Source organism: Rana temporaria, chromosome 4 (assembly GCF_905171775.1).
Source record: "Rana temporaria chromosome 4, aRanTem1.1, whole genome shotgun sequence".
NCBI classification, from domain to species: Eukaryota; Metazoa; Chordata; class Amphibia; order Anura; family Ranidae; genus Rana; species Rana temporaria.
The window spans coordinates 52,509,739-52,517,006 of record NC_053492.1 but is presented as its reverse complement, the minus strand read 5'-3'; the positions used below and the strand labels follow the sequence as shown (position 1 = coordinate 52,517,006).

The 7,268-nt window shown below is 42.0% G+C and overlaps 1 long non-coding RNA gene across 1 annotated transcript; it reads left to right on the top strand.

Moving 5' to 3' along the window:
- Nucleotides 1–3,172: 3,172 nt before the first annotated feature.
- Nucleotides 3,173–3,687, top strand: LOC120935287. Its single transcript, XR_005748393.1, has 3 exons — nucleotides 3,173–3,199; nucleotides 3,304–3,374; nucleotides 3,471–3,687. It is a non-coding gene; the product is annotated as an uncharacterized LOC120935287 (long non-coding RNA).
- Nucleotides 3,688–7,268: the final 3,581 nt, after the last annotated feature.

The window sequence follows — 7,268 nt, the reverse complement described above, 5'->3', positions numbered from 1 at the left end:
TGGCCTATCGGACTTAGAAGATCTGATGTCCGAATTTACTCCAACTATACCACCTGAACCACTACGGAATACATTAAAAAATAAATCCGATAAGTTCCCCCCTTTACAAATGAATTCCAATCTAGCTGCCTTTGTGGCTCTTACCACGGCTGAGATTAAGAAATTACACAAATCCCGTAATGCTGGACGCATGACTTACCAACCTAATGAGGCACTTGAAAAATTAAAAGATTGTCATCAGCTTACCATTAAGCCTTCTGACAAAGGAGGGAATATTGTGATTCAAACCAATGATCAGTACAGGAGTATGTCTAAAGATTCTTTCCAATAAGGATTGGTACATTCCCATCCCAAAATCTACTATCATCAGATACGAAACTGAGTTTTATGCTCTGGTGGATGGAGCGTTCTCTCAGGGCGTAATTAATCAAGACACATGGGAATTTATCCGTATTAAATACCCGAAAATTCCAACATTTTATTGTTTACCCAAGGTACATAAGGACATTGTTAACCCACCAGGGCGACCCATTGTATCTGGCAATGGCGCCCTAACTGAGAATCTCAGTATGTGGGTTAATTCCCACCTCAAACCCTTTGTACTGCACCTCCCATCTTACATTAAGGATACCATCCACCTCTTACAAAAAGTCCAGCATTTTAAAGTATCCCCAGGAGCACTACTGGTAGCGATCGATGTGGAGGCTCTTTTTAGCTCAATCCCACACTCCTTGGGATTATCTGCTATAAAGAACATTCTCCTCCCAATTTTTCGGGGAGATCGTGGGCTCGGAGAATTTCTTATCATGGCACTGGAATTTATACTTTATCATGGCGTTTTTTCTTTTGATGGCTCCCACTTCCCCCAGGTGCAGGGGGTTGCGTTGGGGACTTTGTGTGCCCCATCGTATGCCAACCTGTACCTGGGGGAGTGGGAGAAGTTATTTTTGACCAGTACCCCTGTACAACCCCTTATTCATCTTGTATCTGGATGGTACCGATACATAGATGATGTTCTTATGATCTGGGAGGGTTCAATTCCAGAGCTTGAGCGGTTCATGACTATCATGAACTGCAATGATTTCAACCTTAAATTCACTATGAACTTTAGTAGCTCTCGGATTGCTTTTCTCGATGTCACCCTGCTAAAGAGCCCTGATGGGACCCTATCAACGGGACTCTTCATTAAACCCACAGTGGGTAACACCATATTACACGCCACCAGTGCCCACCCCTCTCCATTAATAAAATCAATACCATATAGCCAATACCTGCGCCTCAAGCAAAATTGTTCGACACAAGAAGATTTTCTTCTAAAGGCGGCAGGACTAAGAGATAGGCTACTACTTAGAGGCTATTCCAAGAAAAACTTAAAAAGATCCTTTCAACGTGCTAATGGGCACCCTCGGTCACTCCTTTTGACTCAGACAGGAAAGAAATCCTCCGATAACAATGAGGCTGTTAGGATAATTACAAAATACCATTCCCAACATCAACTAACTAGAGACATTTTGAAACGATTTTGGCATCTGCTTTTGATCGATCCCCAATTAGGACCTTTCGTACCAAAGGAACCTGCGATTACATATCGCCGAGCTCAGTCACTCAGGGACCACCTTGTGACCAGTGAGTTTAAAGGCATCTTTAGGTGTGATCCATGCAAGAGGAAAGGCACCTTCACTTGTGGAGGATGCTCTATTTGCCGTTATATTTACTCCGATCGGCAAATTGTTCTACCCAATGGCCAACTCCATAAACCCAGACACTACGCCAATTGTAAAACCTTTGGCGTAGTGTATTTGCTAACTTGCCATTGCAAGAGGTTTTATGTGGGTAAGACCAAACTACCCTTCCATAAACGGGCATCCCGTCACCTGCATGCCATGCGTACGGCCAATCCTGATTTACCCCTCGGGCGTCATATTCTGACCGAACACGATGGACACTTTCTGGGGTCAAATTTTTGATCCTTGATAGAGTCCATCCTAACCCCAGAGGGGGGGATTGGAACAAAGTCCTCTTACGGCTCGAAACTCGTTGGATCGCTGAGCTAGAGGCCAATCACCCTCCTGGTCTTAACGAGCAGATCAGTTTTAGGCCCTTTTTGGAGGGCTTTTCATCTGGGGGGTGCGAGAAAGATTGATACGATACTGTGTTATTTGGTGTTTTTGCCCTTTTTTTTTTTGCCTTTTGCATTTCATGTTTCTTGTCCAATTGATTTCTTTGTCTTCATCGTTGTGTAAACATTGATGACTTATGTATTCATTATCATGTCCCTGTATCCCCTGCGCATTCCCCTTTTTAGGGACTTCCCACAGGCTCAGAATTGTTGTCCGTGCGGTGTTTGTTTCACTATACATAGCTGGGCGTACGTAAGCCGTCCCCCTTTTGAGGGACGGCTTCCCCAGACCTGGTCCCTTCGCACCTTTCAGGTGTCGTTTGACCTAGGGTCTATACCTGCGCCCATAACAGGGATTTGGAAACTGCAGGGGTTTCATTTATTTTACCCCTGGCTTTCCTGCATGTCCCTGGATCTCTTTTTGGCCCTTTGTCCATATACTTACTACTTTAATACCTTTACCTCGTTTGTGTCCTTGGCCTGGTATACACTGAACAATGTCCCCTCCTTATTTAAATGGCCTTATTATTTTCCTATTATATATTTTATGCTTGGTGTCCTTCCCAGCAGCTTTCTCAGCCGTTTTTTACAACCAATAATCATTTCCCAGTTTAACCTTCATTGCTGACACCTTTTCAGCAGTCTTTATCTCCGCACCGCCCCTTCCCTTTACATTAGCCTATTCCCATTTTACTTCCTGTCCCACCCTCCTTTCCGTGTCAGGTGACTGACTGTCACCTGACAGGCCTTCTCTGTCTTCTCCCTATGCTATGACGCATCACACGTCGTGACTCCGCCCTCGAGGGCGGCGCTGTGGGATCCCAGCTGTGTGAACAGCGTCCTCTCGCCCCGCCTAGTCACGCCCCCTTTTATGACGCAATCGCGTCTGTTCACTACTGCCCACTTCCATACAACCGGCCTATTACGGCTCGCCTGGTCTCTCCGACCACGCCCGCCGTACCAAGGCCCGCCCCCTTACTTCCCTATATAAACCTCTAGCCGTCCAAACAATGTCAGACATTGCTGGACGGCAGAGGTACTAGTGACATGTCCGGTGGCCACACTGAGCGCTTGTCTCTTGTAAGTATTCCTTTACTCTGGATCTTTTTATTTACCACCTTTTGCATTGGTTCCCTCCTTCCTTATCTAATGCCTGTTTCTATTGCCATCCATTGTATTCACAGATTGGAGCTCTGCTAGCTCTCTACTGACACCTCTGGCCAAATTTAATATGACACATTTCTGCTAACCTCAGGTATGCAGTTATTTAATTATTTTTTGACATATTTTTCTACATATGGTTAGGTATTTCATTACATGTATATTTATCCTGCCCCTTTTTTATGGACAGGTTTTTACATTATCATATGTTACTTTGTGACTATATGGGCCTGAGGTCTTGCTATATGTGATTCTGCACCGCCGGCTTCCTTCCTCTTAATTTCATCCAGAGGAGTCTTTCTGCGTCCTGATAGCGGTGTCCTTTCTCTGGGGTGTGCAGGGTTGATTAAGCGCTGCGATTGGTATGTGTGTGTTTTTATCTGCACCTTTTGATGTATTTATTGCCATTTTCTATTTTGTAACACTTGCAACATATATGCTTTCTTTGTTTTTTAGAAAAGTGGTTCTTATACTCGTTGACTACATATACTTCGGCCCCTGATGAAGGGTAATCCTAAACGCGTAGGGCCGTGTATGTCTTCATGGACCTTGCTTTTCAATGACACCTAATCATGTACTGTTTTTAAATAATTCTATGTGATATATGTGTATAATTTCCATTTTTTAATATTAAATTACCTATTTTTTGGATTACTGTGATTACTGTATACATTTGTTGCCTTTAAAGCCCCATTTAGGGGGTCCCTCCACTTTTTCCTGTTCCAGAAGAATGCTCGTAATCCAAAGTACTTGCATATCAAAGCGAGTTTCCCCATTGAAGTCAATGGAAACTAAAATAATTTGTTCCGCATTGACTTCAATGGCATACAATACCGCATGTGTCCAGAGGTGAGGGGCGCCGGAGAGCCTCGGAAACGGGCAGAAAGGCCTGAGGACAACTCGGCTGACCTTGGAAAGACTCAGTTGCCAAGGTTTTCTGGGGTCAGTCGCGCTGTCTTTGGGCCTTTCCGTGCATTTCCGAACAGCGCCAATCGGCTACGAACGGCGCCGTTCAGCTGCGCTCGGCTCCGGCGCCCCCATCTCAGGCCAAACGTGGTACTGCACACCGCTTTGGCCTGAATTCTGCTCATTTTGTGAGACAACACTCACAAACCGAGTTAGGATTTTTTAAAATACAGTGCTCGTATTGCGAAACACTCATTAACCGCGTTACTCGCAATCCGAGGTTCCACCGTACACAGTTATTTTTTTTTCTCTTTGTATTGGAGAAGATTTTCTCTTTGGGTTTTCAAGGCTGTGTTTATGCTGTTGTTGATGGTTTTGTTTTTGTAACCTTTCTTATGGAAAGAGTCTGCTAGTGTTCTGAGATGTTTATCTCTGTCTTCTGGGTCTGAACAAATTCGGTGGTATCTGATGGCCTGGCTGTGTATGATGGCTCGTTTAGTGTGTTGAGGGGGAAAACTGGAACTATCGAGATAGCTGCATCGGTCAGTCGGTATTCTGAATATCGAAGTCTAAGGCCTCGTACACACGATAGGTTAACCAGAGGACAACGGTCTAAAAGACCGTTTTCATCGGTCAAAAACTATCGTGTGTGGGCCCCATAGGTTATATAACCTTAGGTTAAAAAAATAGGAACTTGCTTTAAAATCATCCTATGGATTCCTAACCGATAGGTCAAAACCGATTGTTAGTAGGCACGACCATCGGTTAAAAAACCCACACATGCTCAGAATCAAGTCGACGCATGCTTGGAAGCATTGAACTTTTTTTATTTCAGCACGTCGTTGTGTTTTTCGTCACCGTGTTCTGACAAGATCGGTTATTTAACCTATGGAGTGTAGGCGTGACGGACCATCAGTCAGCTTCATCGGTTAACCTAAGACAACGGTCCTTCAAACCGCTGTCCTCTGGTTAACCTATCGTGTGTACGAGGCCTAAAAGTGTTGATCAATGCGTAAAACTGTTTTAGACTTTCTTCCTCTTCTCTCAATATGGTGAAGATATCATCAATATAGCGATAATATCTGAATGGCTTTTGTTGTATGCTACTCAGGAATTTGTCCTCTAGATCAGCCATAAACAAGTTTGCATATTGTGATGCCATTTTACTTCCCATAGCAGTACCCATACACCCATACACTGGAGATAGATGGAATTGTTGAAAGTGGAGTAGTTGTGTATTGCCATGTACACACGGTCAAAATTTCCAATAACAAATGTTCAATGTGAGTTTGTTTTTAGAAAACCCGACCGTGTGTATGCTCCATCACACATTTGCTGTCGGAATTTCCGACAACAAATATTTGAGAGCTGGTTCTCAATTTTTCCGACAACAAAAGTTCTTGTCTGAAATTCCGATTGTCTGTATACAATTCCAATGCACAAAAATCCTACGCTTGCTTGGAATCAATTTGACGCATGCTCGGAATCATTGAACTTTATTTTTCTCTAGGCTTATCGTAGTGTTGTACGTGCCCGCGTTCTTGACGTTCAGAATTTCCAACAACATTTATGTGACTGTGTGTATGCAAGACAAGTTTGAGCGATCAATCCGTCGGAAAAAAATCCACGGTTTTGATGTCGGAATGTCCGATCGTGTGTACGCGGGATAGGAATGAATTTGATGAGCTAATAGGTAGATGAGGCACAGAAGGTCAAATCAGAGACACCACATCCCGGTATAAGAACAATAATAAAAGGTATGGAAGGGTAACAAACCCTGGGATTTTTAAGGTGTCATGATAAATAGTAGATCAAACAGATGTAATAAGCAAGCAATAATTTATTAGAAAATATAACATGGGATAAAAAGAGATACACAAAACATTGATCTGCTTACAGGTATTATTCCGGACATATGCAATTGCCGTTTGTTCAGGCATACTATCTTTATTGGTGTTTGATTCAACAATCCCATTGATGGTTTTTCCTATATATCTCCCTATTGTGTTTTGTTTCTCAATAGTACCCTGCACCTCTGGAGTTTTCCTTTTGCTAAGCTCAGACCAGTGATTTGGTTAACCCCTTCTAGGCTGGATTAATTACATTTTTCAGCTAAATTTGGAACTGACTCCCTTTATAAGATCAGGTATCTTTTTATCTCTATAATATCATGGAGTTTGATCTATATTTTTTTTGGCCCCTGTGTTTTAATCTATTGGGACCATTACATATACTTTTTACATTTACTATTTTTGCTTTTTTTACTGTAGCATCTGTGATCATCCTGCATGGATGGACTTGGTTCATTGGGGCTTTTTCGGGTGAGCAGGCTTTTGGTGGCAACAACTATGGAATTTCGTTCATAGCTATGGATATAGCTTTTATGGTTACACAACGTTGTTATTTAAAATCAATTGGATTACCTTGGCCCAGTCAGGTAGGATTGCTCATGGTCACTTCACTGGATGATTGTTAAACCAGTTTTTATGATCTGTACAGTTGCATCATTTATCATTATAACAAATCTATGTATGTCCAATATTTGATTGTTTTCAGTCATAAATTACATTGTGAATATGTTTTGACATTTATGGTTTTGTCCAATGTTGTTATATTATATGGCATCACTTACAATGCCCAATATTCATGGATTATTATCTCTTTGTATTTTTAGTTTACCCTGTTACACTGCTCCTGATGAAGCTTTTTTCCTGAGCGAAACATGTCAAACTCATTTCTAACATGCTCTGCTGTGGTTTTTCCTCAAAGCCGTAAATAATCCCAGGGATCATAAATGTTTTGTGTATCTCTTTTTATCCCATGTTATATTTTCTAATAAATTATTGCTTGCTTATTACATCTGTTTGATCTACTATTTATCATGACACCTTAAAAATCCCAGGGTTTGTTACCCTTCCATACCTTTTATTATTGAATTTGATGAGCTGTATAACATCCTCAGCACTGTATTTGTGGTTTGATGAGGATGATAAGAATCTGTGACATGCAACCAACTCATCCTTGTGAGGGATGTTACTGAACAGAGATCCAACATCCATAGTGATTAGAAGTGTATTTGGTG